At 41.1% G+C, this 17,313-nt stretch overlaps 1 long non-coding RNA gene across 2 annotated transcripts; it reads right to left on the reverse strand.

Annotated features, from left to right (window-relative positions):
- Nucleotides 1-14,279: 14,279 nt before the first annotated feature.
- LOC106417047 lies at nucleotides 14,280-16,691 on the reverse strand. Of its 2 annotated transcripts, none has more exons than XR_002662453.2 (2): nucleotides 14,653-16,691; nucleotides 14,280-14,555 (listed from the first exon to the last, which is right to left on the reverse strand). It is a non-coding gene; the product is annotated as an uncharacterized LOC106417047 (long non-coding RNA). The 2 variants fall into 2 exon arrangements; XR_001283341.3 differs by having other exon boundaries at nucleotides 14,647-16,691.
- Between the last annotated feature and the right edge of the window lie 622 nt (nucleotides 16,692-17,313).

Genomic DNA, 17,313 nt, shown 5'->3' on the forward strand with positions numbered 1-17,313 from the left:
AATCAATAAATCTATATGGTATCAGAGCCAGGTTGCTTTAAAGGGAGAGAGTGATTTCGTTTTTCTATGTTCTTGAGTGTTCTTGAGTGTTCTTGAGAGTTCTTGAGATTTTTCAAGAGCTAGATCTTTAAAATTCAAGTTTGTGTCTGTTGTGGTTCTTTTGGAGAGTCAGCTTCAAGGGAGTCCCTTTAGGTGTTTGACAAGGTCAGAAGAGGGTCTAGCTTGTGGTTAAGCTTGGCGTGTGAGATTAGAAGCATTTGAGGGAAAATCTAGGCTAAAGAAAATGGAGCTGCTTCAATCTGGTACAACAAGGCGTGAAGAGAAGAAAGAGAGAGGGAATGAGTGGGGGTGGTTCTCACAAATGAAAACAACTCTGAAAAGGTGTGGAGTTTGGAGAAACCATGAGAAGGAAGAGTCTTTGAAGGGTAAAGCTGCTGAGAAAGATCAGACAGCAAGAGAAACAAGTGGAAATTGCTTTAGTCTTGAAGAAAGTACACTGCTTGAGAAGATTGAAGATGTTTATGAGAACAAGATCAATCTTAGGAGAGTGTATGAAGTCAAGAAAGTGATCAGTGGAGTTAAGCAAGGAAGAGAAGAGCTCAATAACCATGTGAGGAAGCTACAACACTTGTGGGTTGAACTACAAGGGTTGAGATCCCATGTGGATGGGGATGCTACACAAGAGCAAGAGATGGTCTTGAAGCTCTTGGCGAGCATGGAGTCATCATATGGGTGGCTGGTGGAGATGGTTCTAAGAGGGGAACAGCTTCCGGAAATGGAAGAGATCTGTGTGCTTATAAGAAGGGCGTATGAGATAATGAGAGATGATGAGAGGCTAACCATGAGTAGGAGTGAGAGCTCATGGAAGCCAACTGGGAGTAGGAGTGAGAGCTTCCAGAAGCTAACTATGAGTAGGAGTGAGGGCTCATGGAGGCTAACCGGGAGTAGGAGTGAGGGCTTCCGGAAGAAGAGGAGGTGCAGAATGCTATCCAAAGCTTATATCAACATAAGAAAGGGTAGGAAGAGAGTTGTGGGAGAGTGTTCTTACTCAGGCTACATGGGGGAATCAGTAGAAGACAGTGGGGTGTTTAAAGAGCAGGAGAAGGGAGTGGAGCTGATGATCGCATCACCAGGAGGAATGGAGAGTGTTCATGGAACATGTACAAGCCTTAGCAGCAAGCAAGAAGCATGCTATATAATCCGGAGCTTCTAAACCCATTGTGATTGATTCTGGAGCAAGTCATCATATGATCAGTGATAGGAGGCTTATAAGTGAGATCAAGGCTGCAACAGGGAGTGTTATGATAGCTAATGGTGCCATGATCCCAATAGAAGGAGTGGGAAAGCTCAAACTGTTTGAGAAGGACACAGCTGCATTCTACATGCCTCAGTTCACTTCAAATCTATTATCTGTGAAGAAAGCTACCATTGATCTTGATTGTCAAGTAGTATTCAGACCTGATGAAGTTGAGTTTCAAGATTTGAAGACTGGGAGAGTCATTGGCAGAGGAGACAGCAAGAATCAGCTATACCATCTTCAAATGGCTAAGAATTCTAAACCCTTTGATTCTGTATGCTTGAGTAGTGCTGTTGATAGGGTTGATAGTATGACTTGGCATGCTAGATTGGGACATCCTCATGCTAGTGCAATTGAATTGATCATGCCTACTATGTCATTTAATCACTTAAACTGTGAAGCATGCATATTAGGAAAGCATTGTAGGACTGTTTTCCCAACATCAGAGACTACCTATGAGCATTGTTTTGATCTTGTGCACTCGGATGTGTGGACAGCTCCTTGTGTGTCTAGGGATAGCCAGAAGTACTTTGTGACATTCATTGATGAGAAGTCTAAGTATACATGGCTCACCTTGCTTCCATCCAAAGATAGGGTGCTAGAAGCTTTTATAAACTTCCAAGCATATGTTACTAATCAATACAATGCTACTGTGAAGGTACTAAGATCAGATAATGGAGGTGAATACATCAGCAATGCCTTCAAGAGTCATCTAGCCAAGCATGGGATTGTACATCAGACTAGCTGCCCCTACACACCACAGCAGAATGGTGTAGCTGAGAGGAAGAACAGGCACTTGATGGAAGTTGCTAGATCGATGATGTTTCATGCAAATGTCCCAAAACGCTTTTGGAGTGATGCTGTGCAGACTGCTTGCTATTTCATCAACCGGGTACCAACCAAGATATTGAAGAACCTGTCTCCATTTGAAGTTTTGAACAAGAACAGGCCACACATTGATCACCTACGAGTTTTTGGGTGTGTGTGCTATGTCATGGTTCCAGGAGAGCAGAGAAACAAACTGGAGGCAAAGAGCACTAAGGCAATGTTTATTGGATATTCAATAACTCAGAAGGGGTACAAGTGCTATGATCCTGATGCAAGGAGAGTGTTGGTATCTAGAGAGGTGAAGTTTGTTGAGTCAAAAGGGTATTATGAAGAAAAGAAGTGGGAGGATCTGAAGGATTTATCTCAAGCTCCCTCTAATAAGGCAACAATACTGAGAGTGTTGTTGGAGAAGCTAGGGATAGGTTTATCCCAGGATCAGGAACAAGGAAGGAGAGAGCCTTCTAATCAGGCAGGAGAAGCTGGAAGGACAACTCCTCTTGATCATGAGAGGGGGAATGGATCTGAATCAGGTGAGCAAGAGCAAAACCAAGAAGATTCAGGTCATCATAATCAAGAGGATGGTGCTCAGTCTAGTAGAGATGGGCAAGGACAGTCTACTGGTTCAGATGAGAGTGTGGCTCAGTCTACTGGTTCAGATGAGAGTGTGGCTCAATCTACTGGTTCAGAGGAGAGTGGAGCTCAGTCTAGTGAAGGTGTGCAGCAAGAAGCACAAGAAGAAGAACAAGTTCATGAGCTAAGGAGGAGCACAAGGGTGAAGAGAGATGCTTCCAACTGGGTAAACACGAGAGTGTACTGTTGAAGCTTACATGATCCAAGAGAGCTTGGTGGTTATTCTAGAAGAGGAAGCAACCTGTTGAAAATTATGATGAAGGATGATGAAGCAATGTCCAAGGCGGCTTCAAGTGTTGAGGTGATTGGAGAGTGGCTGAAGCATCCTCATGTAGCTCAAGCAACAAGGTGGCGACTCTATAAGAAGAAGAAGCAGCCAAGACTCAGTAAGAGAAGTTGTATCTCCAAGAAGAGGCTGATCTGGTGTGTCCGAGCACTTCAACCTAACAAGAGGTTAGGTGAAAGGGGGAGAGACCATGATTAGGCAGTAAGGAGAGTACAAGGCGTGGGATGATTGTAGAGGCCATGATCCAGAGTCTTTGTGTCCCTTACATTGTTGGTAAGGCACAAAGACTCACTGGCCAATCCCTAGGCCTTGGAGACTTTACTCTTTTTCCCTCATCAAGGTTTTGTCCCAAAGGGTTTTCCTTGGTGAGGTTTTTAATGAGGAAGTTCTTCAAGGTTCCAAGCTTGACTTAGGATCAGCTAAAGTCAAGCTTGAGGGGGAGTGTTAACTTGAAGAGAAGAAGTGGAGAAGCAAAAGTGATGAGTTGAGTTGGTGCTTGTGCAAAGACATGGCAAGATCTTCAGAGGTTGTATGTTAAGGCTTTGGGAGAGTCTTAAGGCTTCAGAAGTGGTCTGATGAGTGTGCAAAGATAGGGTTAAGTCCAGGAGGGACTTAGACACCATTTAGAGAAGATTTGGGTCAGACAGTAACTCCAAAGTTACCACAGTAACTTTGGAGAGTTACCACAGTAAGATTGGAGAAGTTTGGGCAAGTTGGTGTAAAAGTGAATAGTGAATCACTAGTCACTATTCAGGTTGACTATTCACTATTTGGGTCACTATTCAGGATGTGAAGAGTGTGCATAGTATATGGATAAGGCACCAAGGTTTAAATCTAGTCAAAGGGAATCAAGAAGATGCTGTGTGGAGCTTATTGGTTACTTTGGGGCATGGACAGGCTGGCTGTTGCTGTAAAGAGGAAGGCAGCCACGACCATGCACCTAGACTGATCTATGGACAGATACAAAGGAGCCTAAGAAGAACCAATCAAAGCACAGCCTTGTTTGAATTAAAGTGAGCCATCTTAGCTCATCCAATCAGCACACATCACTCAGATTACAACAAGACCAACTCATCCTCACCATCCATTCCTCTTAAGTTATTTCTATCCATTAGATATAGGTTTATGAGTTTGCAAGAGTGTAAAACCTATATAAAGACCTCATGGGCGTTTGTAACTCTCTTAAGAGAGTATGGGGGATTTCCCCAACTCCTTCATAAATATAAAAGTGTGTTCTTGATCAGATTCCCTTAATCTACCCCTTTCTTAGTCTCTAATCTCTTAATCTCTCTAAGTCTCTTTGTTTCTGATTCAAGTTCATACTAGTTTCATCAGACCTCTTATTCAACTAGTTCAAGACCTTATTCTCTGCCTCTAATGGCTTCTCATACACATACACAGCCAGAGCTCTCAAATCTCATATGGTATCAGAGCCAGGTTCATCAGAACCTGAGCTGTAGCTTCCGCATTCAAGTCACAAGTCTGTCTCACCATGAAGCCAAACCATGAAGATCTGTCCAGCCAGCTCTCTCTCTTCAAGAAGAAGATGTCTGAAGCTATTATGGAGGTTTATCATGGCGGTTCCTTCCTGTTCCAGTCTATACAAGACGTGCCTTTCCTGTTGAACTGAAGAGAAGATGGAGCTTGTACAAGAATAGGGCAAGCTCTAGAAGATGTCTAGAAGAGTTCAATCAAGCTTCAGAAGTGTTCTGAAGGAGTTATCTTGTGAAGTTAAGTCTAGGAAAGACTTAGACTGATCATATGAAGGCTGTGGAGGAGTTAGAGAGAAGATGGAAGGTTGGTGCAAAGATAGGGCGTTCAGTACGGCCTTGTACAGTCTAGGGTGAGCCATGAAGATGTCTGGTGCAACCAAGAAGGAAGATAGGGCAATGTACAAAGATAGGGCGAGTGGTACGGACAGGAGGTCCGTACCATCGACCGTACAGTCCACTCCTCACGCCCATGTCATCCGGTTAAGCCCAAATCAAGATGTGCGATGTGTGGGCGGTTCAATCTGATCTTATGTGATCGTTTGGGATACTTGGAGGGAAAGGAAGATTCAAATGGATAAGGTGAGCTGTTGGTATGAGCTGGAAAGGTAAAGGTGCTTTACCTTTACAGCCTTGACTCATCTTATCCATCCAATTCAAATGAAGCAATCTGAGCCCTTTACCTTGAGTCAAATCGCCAGCTAGCTCCAGCCACATCAAGACCAGTCTTCTCTCATCCTTACCATCCATTCTATCTTTAATTACAGCCTTAGGATCTAGGTTTGTGATATAAGTTGTGTAAAGGCATATATAAGCCTCTTATGATCACTTTGTAAACCCTTAAGCTGAGAGAGTCTCTCTTCTTCATAAACTTGTTCTTTGTTCTTATTCTCTGGTTACTAAGTCTCTCTAATCTCCCATACACGTTCCTAGTCTCTCAGTCTCTCTCATACTCTCTTTGATTCTCTTAAACTCATTTCTATTCTTCATACTTCATCATACAACAATCTCTCATCTGTTCTTACATCACTCAAGCACTGGTACTCTGAAAACCTCATATGGTATCAGAGCCAGGTTGCTCAGACTCCTGGTGAAGACTTCCGCAACAAACACAAGCTCCAGCTCACGCCAGTTCAGCTCAGTTCACTCAGCCCCAAGCGCCAGCCTTTGAAGAAGTTCCTTGATAGTTTTGCTCTTTCCAGTCTCAAGATGGAGTCCAAAAGAGCCATTGTCATCCCAGTCACTCTCAAAGGCCCCAACTACCTTCTCTGGTCACGCCTAGCCAAGACAGCCATAGGAGGAAAGGGTTTATGGAGCCATTGCATCTCAGATGCTCCAAACCACTCCAAAGGTGTCGCCACACAAGCTGAAGGTGAAGCAAGTTCCAAACCGGTCTCTGAAGACAGATGGCTACAAGAAGACCTTACTGTCCTCTCCATACTCCACAGCTCCTTGGATCCATCCATTCTTGAAGCCTACTCCTACTGTGAGAGTGCTAAAGAGCTTTGGAGTACACTTAAGAAGATCTATGGGAACCTGTCCAACCTCAGCCGAGTCTTTGAGATCAAGAAGGCCATCAACAACATGTCCCAAGAAGAAGAGGAGTTCACTACTCATCTAGGAAGGTTCAGAGCCCTTTGGTCTGAGCTAGAGATGCTTAGACCTCAATCAGTTGAGCCGGACGTGTTGAATGAAAGAAGGGAGCAAGATAAAGTGTTTGGGCTGCTCCTAACTCTCAGTCCCGCCTTCAGCGACCTCACCAAACATCTACTGAGGTCTGAGAAGCTACCTACCCTTGAAGAAGTGTGTGCTCAAGTCCAAAAGGAGGAGGGCTCACACGGATTGTTTGGAGCAAAGGAACCACTTACCTTTGCTTCACACGCTGAAGGAAGCTCTCAGTCCATGAAGCCGGTGTACAAGAAGGGGGATAGAAGAGGCCTGAAGTGTGAGCATTGCAAGAGGGATGGGCACACCAAGGAGAGGTGTTGGATACTGAATCCAAGCCTCAAACCTGCCAAGTTCAAGTGAACCGTGCCCATGGAGGTTCAAGAGATCAGCTCGGATCTCTTGTTTGTAAGCAAACCTCCTAACCCTTAATAAGAGCTTGTGTCTTTATTTATTGTGCTGTGAGTGGTGTCTAGAGTCCCAGAATCTCATGTCTTGTTATTACATTGTCTTGTGTGTTGCCATAGCTTGAATCATCATGAATGTGTTGTAGAATTGAGTAGAATGTCTCTACTGCTTGCATCATGTTTGAAAAGCTGTTTTGCATACATAAGCATGTCTCATATTGTCTAAGTTCAATCCGAGTGTGTACTGATGCTAATGCCTATGTTTAATCCATCAATGAAAGTCTAGCATCAATTAGAAGTTGTCTAAGTTGCTTGCATCATTGGTTTTGATTGAAACTGTTGTGCATAGCTTTAATATGTCTCATGGATTGAACCTGTTGCATTCATATAGTTAATGCTTTAGAATTGTGCATTCATGAATTGATGCATTTTAAAAACTAGCCTAAATTGTCAATGTATTGGTAAAGCTTGCATTGTCATTTTAGAGATTGAAATCTGCTTGTTCTTGCCTTGATTGATTGGCTTGTTTCAAGGTTTATATATTGCTGTGGCATTGGTGATCAAACAGGATGAATTATCTTGGTTTGATCCCAATGGGATGATCTGATCTTGCATTGAGTTGTGGTGGTGTTAGGTACACAAGGAAAGTGATACATGTAACTCGCCAACAGCCAAGAATGTAGAGACAAAGGTCTTGTGCCATTGCATATCATCACTAGGACATGTTAGTCCATAATCTACAGGAAGTGTAGTGTGATTGATTATGCAATGAGAGATGGCCATTGCATAATACCATTGGACATATCCAGTCCAAAGACTACAGGAAGTGTAGCATGGGTCATTATGCAATGAGAAGTGTGTCTTGTGAGTCTCTCTATGGTGATTCAAACACCCTAGTTCCTAGATAAGGAAGAGAGTTAACTCACAAGAAGAAAGCTATCATGAAAGACTGATAGTTATAAGACCATGGGGATGCATATGATCATCACAAGCTTAGCTCCTTCTAGTCTCGGTTCTAAGCTTGAAGGGGAGTCTTAATGCATATGATCCATGGTCAGTAACAAGTCTTTGCAAAGGCTCCTACAAAGGATCATCAGCCGGAGTTATTCTAGGCAGTCTAAGGGTGAAGGTGAACTGATCAAAGCGGCTTCTATGGTGAAGTGATTGATGAGAAGCTGATGAATCCATTCTGCCTTTCCAAGAAGCTGGTGATGCCATGGAGATGGTGCAATGGCCGAGTGGGAACTCATCTAAACAAAAGGGAAGTGTCCTAAGCTCAATTCAATTCAATACATTCATCATTTCAATTCTAAAGTCTAGAAATGATACTTAAAATGATTGAATGGATTGTGTGATGTTTCTTGATAAGTACTGATGCACCTTTGGGATAATGTATCAGGTACAAGTCCTTAAGCCTCATCAAAGAAGAACCTGGTCATTTCCTAGCTTCTCTAAGAAGGCTGTGAAGTCGGTTGAGAGGGGGAGATCCAAACCAGTTCTATGAAGAGGGCAAGCCGTGTGTGAAGTGTTGATCAGCCTCACTAGTGTTGTGAAGATGATCTGGTCGTGTCCTAGCTTCTCTAAGAAGGCTGTGAAGTCAGTTGAGAGGGGGAGACCTCAAACCAGTTCCATGAAGAGGTGAAGCTGAGTTGTTGAGTGCGCAAAGTCTTGTGGAGTTGCTGCACCAGTTTAGGCCGTGATCCAGAACTTCTTGTGTCCAACCACACTGGTTCTAAGGCACAAGAGTTCACTGGCCAATCCCTAGGCTTTGGAGAGCTCTACTCTTTTTCCCTTGCAAGGTTTTGTCCCAATGGGTTTTCCTTGTAAGGTTTTAATGAGGGAGACTCTTCAGAGTTCCAAGCTTGGCTTAGAATCTCCTAAAGTCAAGCTTGAGGGGGAGTGTTGAACTGAAGAGAAGATGGAGCTTGTACAAGAATAGGGCAAGCTCTAGAAGATGTCTAGAAGAGTTCAATCAAGCTTCAGAAGTGTTCTGAAGGAGTTATCTTGTGAAGTTAAGTCTAGGAAAGACTTAGACTGATCATATGAAGGCTGTGGAGGAGTTAGAGAGAAGATGGAAGGTTGGTGCAAAGATAGGGCGTTCAGTACGGCCTTGTACAGTCTAGGGTGAGCCATGAAGATGTCTGGTGCAACCAAGAAGGAAGATAGGGCAATGTACAAAGATAGGGCGAGTGGTACGGACAGGAGGTCCGTACCATCGACCGTACAGTCCACTCCTCACGCCCATGTCATCCGGTTAAGCCCAAATCAAGATGTGCGATGTGTGGGCGGTTCAATCTGATCTTATGTGATCGTTTGGGATACTTGGAGGGAAAGGAAGATTCAAATGGATAAGGTGAGCTGTTGGTATGAGCTGGAAAGGTAAAGGTGCTTTACCTTTACAGCCTTGACTCATCTTATCCATCCAATTCAAATGAAGCAATCTGAGCCCTTTACCTTGAGTCAAATCGCCAGCTAGCTCCAGCCACATCAAGACCAGTCTTCTCTCATCCTTACCATCCATTCTATCTTTTAATTACAGCCTTAGGATCTAGGTTTGTGATATAAGTTGTGTAAAGGCATATATAAGCCTCTTATGATCACTTTGTAAACCCTTAAGCTGAGAGAGTCTCTCTTCTTCATAAACTTGTTCTTTGTTCTTATTCTCTGGTTACTAAGTCTCTCTAATCTCCCATACACGTTCCTAGTCTCTCAGTCTCTCTCATACTCTCTTTGATTCTCTTAAACTCATTTCTATTCTTCATACTTCATCATACAACAATCTCTCATCTGTTCTTACATCACTCAAGCACTGGTACTCTGAAAACCTCATATGGTATCAGAGCCAGGTTGCTCAGACTCCTGGTGAAGACTTCCGCAACAAACACAAGCTCCAGCTCACGCCAGTTCAGCTCAGTTCACTCAGCCCCAAGCGCCAGCCTTTGAAGAAGTTCCTTGATAGTTTTGCTCTTTCCAGTCTCAAGATGGAGTCCAAAAGAGCCATTGTCATCCCAGTCACTCTCAAAGGCCCCAACTACCTTCTCTGGTCACGCCTAGCCAAGACAGCCATAGGAGGAAAGGGTTTATGGAGCCATTGCATCTCAGATGCTCCAAACCACTCCAAAGGTGTCGCCACACAAGCTGAAGGTGAAGCAAGTTCCAAACCGGTCTCTGAAGACAGATGGCTACAAGAAGACCTTACTGTCCTCTCCATACTCCACAGCTCCTTGGATCCATCCATTCTTGAAGCCTACTCCTACTGTGAGAGTGCTAAAGAGCTTTGGAGTACACTTAAGAAGATCTATGGGAACCTGTCCAACCTCAGCCGAGTCTTTGAGATCAAGAAGGCCATCAACAACATGTCCCAAGAAGAAGAGGAGTTCACTACTCATCTAGGAAGGTTCAGAGCCCTTTGGTCTGAGCTAGAGATGCTTAGACCTCAATCAGTTGAGCCGGACGTGTTGAATGAAAGAAGGGAGCAAGATAAAGTGTTTGGGCTGCTCCTAACTCTCAGTCCCGCCTTCAGCGACCTCACCAAACATCTACTGAGGTCTGAGAAGCTACCTACCCTTGAAGAAGTGTGTGCTCAAGTCCAAAAGGAGGAGGGCTCACACGGATTGTTTGGAGCAAAGGAACCACTTACCTTTGCTTCACACGCTGAAGGAAGCTCTCAGTCCATGAAGCCGGTGTACAAGAAGGGGGATAGAAGAGGCCTGAAGTGTGAGCATTGCAAGAGGGATGGGCACACCAAGGAGAGGTGTTGGATACTGAATCCAAGCCTCAAACCTGCCAAGTTCAAGTGAACCGTGCCCATGGAGGTTCAAGAGATCAGCTCGGATCTCTTGTTTGTAAGCAAACCTCCTAACCCTTAATAAGAGCTTGTGTCTTTATTTATTGTGCTGTGAGTGGTGTCTAGAGTCCCAGAATCTCATGTCTTGTTATTACATTGTCTTGTGTGTTGCCATAGCTTGAATCATCATGAATGTGTTGTAGAATTGAGTAGAATGTCTCTACTGCTTGCATCATGTTTGAAAAGCTGTTTTGCATACATAAGCATGTCTCATATTGTCTAAGTTCAATCCGAGTGTGTACTGATGCTAATGCCTATGTTTAATCCATCAATGAAAGTCTAGCATCAATTAGAAGTTGTCTAAGTTGCTTGCATCATTGGTTTTGATTGAAACTGTTGTGCATAGCTTTAATATGTCTCATGGATTGAACCTGTTGCATTCATATAGTTAATGCTTTAGAATTGTGCATTCATGAATTGATGCATTTTAAAAACTAGCCTAAATTGTCAATGTATTGGTAAAGCTTGCATTGTCATTTTAGAGATTGAAATCTGCTTGTTCTTGCCTTGATTGATTGGCTTGTTTCAAGGTTTATATATTGCTGTGGCATTGGTGATCAAACAGGATGAATTATCTTGGTTTGATCCCAATGGGATGATCTGATCTTGCATTGAGTTGTGGTGGTGTTAGGTACACAAGGAAAGTGATACATGTAACTCGCCAACAGCCAAGAATGTAGAGACAAAGGTCTTGTGCCATTGCATATCATCACTAGGACATGTTAGTCCATAATCTACAGGAAGTGTAGTGTGATTGATTATGCAATGAGAGATGGCCATTGCATAATACCATTGGACATATCCAGTCCAAAGACTACAGGAAGTGTAGCATGGGTCATTATGCAATGAGAAGTGTGTCTTGTGAGTCTCTCTATGGTGATTCAAACACCCTAGTTCCTAGATAAGGAAGAGAGTTAACTCACAAGAAGAAAGCTATCATGAAAGACTGATAGTTATAAGACCATGGGGATGCATATGATCATCACAAGCTTAGCTCCTTCTAGTCTCGGTTCTAAGCTTGAAGGGGAGTCTTAATGCATATGATCCATGGTCAGTAACAAGTCTTTGCAAAGGCTCCTACAAAGGATCATCAGCCGGAGTTATTCTAGGCAGTCTAAGGGTGAAGGTGAACTGATCAAAGCGGCTTCTATGGTGAAGTGATTGATGAGAAGCTGATGAATCCATTCTGCCTTTCCAAGAAGCTGGTGATGCCATGGAGATGGTGCAATGGCCGAGTGGGAACTCATCTAAACAAAAGGGAAGTGTCCTAAGCTCAATTCAATTCAATACATTCATCATTTCAATTCTAAAGTCTAGAAATGATACTTAAAATGATTGAATGGATTGTGTGATGTTTCTTGATAAGTACTGATGCACCTTTGGGATAATGTATCAGGTACAAGTCCTTAAGCCTCATCAAAGAAGAACCTGGTCATTTCCTAGCTTCTCTAAGAAGGCTGTGAAGTCGGTTGAGAGGGGGAGATCCAAACCAGTTCTATGAAGAGGGCAAGCCGTGTGTGAAGTGTTGATCAGCCTCACTAGTGTTGTGAAGATGATCTGGTCGTGTCCTAGCTTCTCTAAGAAGGCTGTGAAGTCAGTTGAGAGGGGGAGACCTCAAACCAGTTCCATGAAGAGGTGAAGCTGAGTTGTTGAGTGCGCAAAGTCTTGTGGAGTTGCTGCACCAGTTTAGGCCGTGATCCAGAACTTCTTGTGTCCAACCACACTGGTTCTAAGGCACAAGAGTTCACTGGCCAATCCCTAGGCTTTGGAGAGCTCTACTCTTTTTCCCTTGCAAGGTTTTGTCCCAATGGGTTTTCCTTGTAAGGTTTTTAATGAGGGAGACTCTTCAGAGTTCCAAGCTTGGCTTAGAATCTCCTAAAGTCAAGCTTGAGGGGGAGTGTTGAACTGAAGAGAAGATGGAGCTTGTACAAGAATAGGGCAAGCTCTAGAAGATGTCTAGAAGAGTTCAATCAAGCTTCAGAAGTGTTCTGAAGGAGTTATCTTGTGAAGTTAAGTCTAGGAAAGACTTAGACTGATCATATGAAGGCTGTGGAGGAGTTAGAGAGAAGATGGAAGGTTGGTGCAAAGATAGGGCGTTCAGTACGGCCTTGTACAGTCTAGGGTGAGCCATGAAGATGTCTGGTGCAACCAAGAAGGAAGATAGGGCAATGTACAAAGATAGGGCGAGTGGTACGGACAGGAGGTCCGTACCATCGACCGTACAGTCCACTCCTCACGCCCATGTCATCCGGTTAAGCCCAAATCAAGATGTGCGATGTGTGGGCGGTTCAATCTGATCTTATGTGATCGTTTGGGATACTTGGAGGGAAAGGAAGATTCAAATGGATAAGGTGAGCTGTTGGTATGAGCTGGAAAGGTAAAGGTGCTTTACCTTTACAGCCTTGACTCATCTTATCCATCCAATTCAAATGAAGCAATCTGAGCCCTTTACCTTGAGTCAAATCGCCAGCTAGCTCCAGCCACATCAAGACCAGTCTTCTCTCATCCTTACCATCCATTCTATCTTTTAATTACAGCCTTAGGATCTAGGTTTGTGATATAAGTTGTGTAAAGGCATATATAAGCCTCTTATGATCACTTTGTAAACCCTTAAGCTGAGAGAGTCTCTCTTCTTCATAAACTTGTTCTTTGTTCTTATTCTCTGGTTACTAAGTCTCTCTAATCTCCCATACACGTTCCTAGTCTCTCAGTCTCTCTCATACTCTCTTTGATTCTCTTAAACTCATTTCTATTCTTCATACTTCATCATACAACAATCTCTCATCTGTTCTTACATCACTCAAGCACTGGTACTCTGAAAACCTCATATTTCCTTCTGTCCAAGAGGAGATACTTCAAGAAGAGTGATTTCCCTTGTTACTGAAGCTGGCGAGTTAAAGAGATGGTGAAAGGAGGAACCTTTGGAGGTGAAAGTTCAAGTAGCGGTCATGAACACCAGGAGGGGCTGTTGGGTGACGATTCAACATCTCCAGTCCATCAAAAGAGCATGACCGGTTGCAAAGGAGGCTCAAGGAACTAGCGCTAGTTCCTTGTTTGTAAGCTAATCCTATCTCTCTTAAAAATGAACTTGTGACTGTGCCTGGTTATTGTGATGTGTATTGATTGAAAAACCTGAGGATAATGTGTGATTGCTAAATAATTAGTTGAATCTGTCCCAGGATGCTTTAAAGGCTTGTTTAGTGTTTAAAGAGTAAAATGCTTGCTCCTGTTAAGTAATGAGTTTGCTAAATGTGAAATGATATTGTTTGAAGCTCATGAACTGAAAACAGATTGAAAGTAATGCATTGTCTGATGTTAAGTGATGATAGTAATGCTTAGCCTAAGTTATATGAATGTGTGATGAATTGTATTGTTGCATTCATGAATTAAAACTGATTAAGGTTAGTGCATACTGTCAAATGGCTGTCTTACATTGAAGCATTAGATTCATGTCTAAATGCTGAGTAGAGAAGCTTTAAAAATTGCCTAAGTAGCTTGTATCACTACAAGAAATATGTACATTGTTAGCACGAGAAATATGCTATAGTAGATGTTTGATAGCGAATTCATAAATGCTATGTATGCGGCAGTCATCATAGGTACCCCTCCTATGATAGCGTTTTCTGAACGATATGAAATATACCGATACGATAGCAACACTTATATGATATTATTAACTTAACTATAGCTTCTGATTCGTGTTATGATGTACATATAATGACAATGATATAATGCTATAACTAGAAATATAACAATTAAAAATTATTTTGAATGATTAACTAGTTAAAAGTTAAATAATTATAAATTAAATCGAAAATTATTTTGTAACTGAAAATAAAATAAATTTTATTAATAATTAAATTTGGTTTACAGATTAATTCTGGTTTACAAAACTAAACCAGAAAATAAAAAATAAAGTCAGACCACTACAATTTAGGACACTTAACCAGACCTAAAAAACCTAAACCTAAAGAAAAAACTCCTGCCGCCTCCTCCACATCCTTGTCGCCACGAGACTTGCTTCCTCAAGCCGCCATGAACCTTGCTTCCTCCAGCCGCCATGAACCTTGCTTCCTCCAGCCGCCATGAACCTTGGCTCCTCCACCTATCTTTACCAAAAACAAAACAAAATCAGATTCGTAATAGAGCAACAGAGAGAAGGAGATACACAGATACAAAGAGAGAGAGAGAGAGACGTCGACCGTGGTGGTGGTGAGACAAGGGGGAAAACAGTGGTGGTGAGACGAGAAGGAGACGCGGTGGTGGTGAGACGAGAAGGAGACGCGGTGGTGGTGAGACGAGGAGGAGGCGCGGTGGTGGTGAGATGAGAGAGGCGTTGAGAGAGATGGGAGAGAAGAGATATATGAGATATGAGAATGAGAGGTTAGAGTGGAGAAGAGAGAATCGGGAAAAAAAAAAGCAGAGAAGGAGATGACATGAGATCTGTCGTGAGAGAGGGAGAGAGAAATAGAGAGAGAGAAGAAAAAAATAAAAATTAAATTGAATAAATCTCTACCTTTAGATCTAAGTTAATCCAATGGTTAAGAGTGTGATCTATGTATTTGAATCTGATTGGCCAGAAATTTTGTCTTTCTTTTTCTATTTTTATTTTTGTTTTGTTCTTAAATATTTGATAATTTGTTTTCTAAGTAAATTTTCTTAGTTATATCTTATATAAAATTTTGTATTTTCGAGTTTATAATTTAAGTTTAGAGTTTCTTTTTTGAACATAATAAGTTTATATTTATTTTAAGAATTGATGTTTAAGTCTGAAAATATTTGATTAATATCAAGACTATGATTTAAGATTTTGGATCAGAGTATGAAAATATTAGATTTGAATATTAGGTCTAAGATTTGTAGTTAAATTTTTCAAATTTTAGTTTTGAAGTTTATATTTAGAGTATTGTATGTATAGTAAAGTTTAGTGTATATGGAATATAAAGTTTTGAGTAAGGGGATTTGGGTTGAAGATAAGATCTAAAAGTAAAGTTTAATATTTTAAATTTTAAAATATAAGATTTTATGTTTAGATTTATGATTTGGGGTATAGTGTTTATGTTTATAGTTTAGGGGTTGGAATATAGTATTTGGGGTTTAAATTATGATTTGAAATTAAATTATGAATTTAAATTTAAGATTTAAGTTAAATTATGAAAAAGAATAGAGTTTTAAGGTTTATATTTAGGGTTTAGGTTTTAAAAGAATTTTAGGGTTTAGGGTTTTAAGCATGTACAAAAAAAACCGTGGCATTTCGTGGCTATTTTATAAAGACCTACAAAAAAATTCGTAGCTAAATCGTAGCAAGAAAATACTCTTTATAAATTGTGTTTTTTTTTCCTTCAATCTTTGATGATTTGTTTTGTAAATATTTTTTCTTACTTATATCTTATTTCAAAATTTATATTTTGTATTTTGGAATTTAAGTTTAAAGTTATTTTTTAACATAATAAATTGATATTTATTTTAAGAATTAATATTTAAGTTTGGAAATATTAGATTAATATCAAGATTATCATTTTGGTCATCATTTAAAAAGTTGTATGTTTACACAGAATGTATAATTTATGTTTGAAGTTATGATTTAGGATATAGAGATTGATTAAAGATTAAGGATATGTGGTTAGGAAATTATAGTTTAAGATCAAGAAGATTAAATTTTAAGTTTAATTTTAAGATTTGAAGTTATAATATAAAAAAATTATAGTTTTAAGGGTTGTGTTTAGGGTTTAAAACCATGTTTAAGGTTTAGGGGTTCAGATAGCTTTTCTTAGCATTACAAAAATGCTATTATAAGTCTTTCGTAGTTTTATTAAGCCGCTTAAATAATATTTTTGGCGCTTAAATCTAAATTTCCGCTAAGTATTGGTGAAATGGTGATTTTACTTTTCCCGCTCACGTAATTCTTAAAATAGCATTAATTAAGTGCTATTTTAAGTTTTTCTATCATAGCGTTTATCTAATGCTATTATATAATACAGAAATTTTTAAATCATCTACGATAGCAGTTCAGTAAAACGTGCTATAATAATGTGCTATCAATGTAGACTTTTTTTGTAGTGTATTGAATCTGTTAGGATCATGCTAGTGCTTAGAGAGTTTGCTTGCAAAGATTAGAACTTGAAAATGTCTAGTTTAATCTGTTGCATTGCTTAAAGACATTGGTGTTCAAACTTGATGATGCATCAAGGGTTGACCCAATGCACTTGTGTCTTATCTTTGCTGGAGTTTGAGTGATGTTTCAGGTTCACAAGAGGTGTTCTTGGTTCACCATCCATCCGAGTTGAAAGAGGAAGACTTTGCCCATTGTGTGGAGCAATGGAGAGTTGAGAAAGAAGTGGTGATGCGCCACTGGTGTGAAGTCTCACTGAAGCTCACTTGCAAGCTTTGACCTATACTCAATCCAAGCTTGAGGAGGGGAGTTTAGTGAGCTTCCAAGCGATCCAAGAAGTCCATTGCAACCATCTGAAGAAGGAGCCATCCGGGCTTAGGCTGTGGCGAGTCTATTCAAGAGAGTACTCAAACTAAGACAGAGTACTCTTGGCTGTGAGAAGATGAAGGCAACTCTATCAAGGCGGCTTCTAGTGTGAAGTGATTGGAGAGATAGCTGAAGCTTCCACAAGCATTCCATGAAGATGGCAAGATCAGAAGAGAAGCGGCAATGGTGTGTGTGTGAGGATCATGAAGCAATCCATTCAAGCTTGTTCCTGTGAGAGTCTCAAGCTTAAGGGGGAGTGTTGAAGCTTACATGATCCAAGAGAGCTTGGTGGTTATTCTAGAAGAGGAAGCAACCTGTTGAGAAGTATGATGAAGGATGATGAAGCAATGTCCAAGGCGGCTTCAAGTGTTGAGGTGATTAGAGA

The sequence above is a fragment of the Brassica napus genome, unplaced genomic scaffold (assembly GCF_020379485.1).
Source record: "Brassica napus cultivar Da-Ae unplaced genomic scaffold, Da-Ae ScsIHWf_446;HRSCAF=679, whole genome shotgun sequence".
Classification (NCBI taxonomy): Eukaryota; Viridiplantae; Streptophyta; class Magnoliopsida; order Brassicales; family Brassicaceae; genus Brassica; species Brassica napus.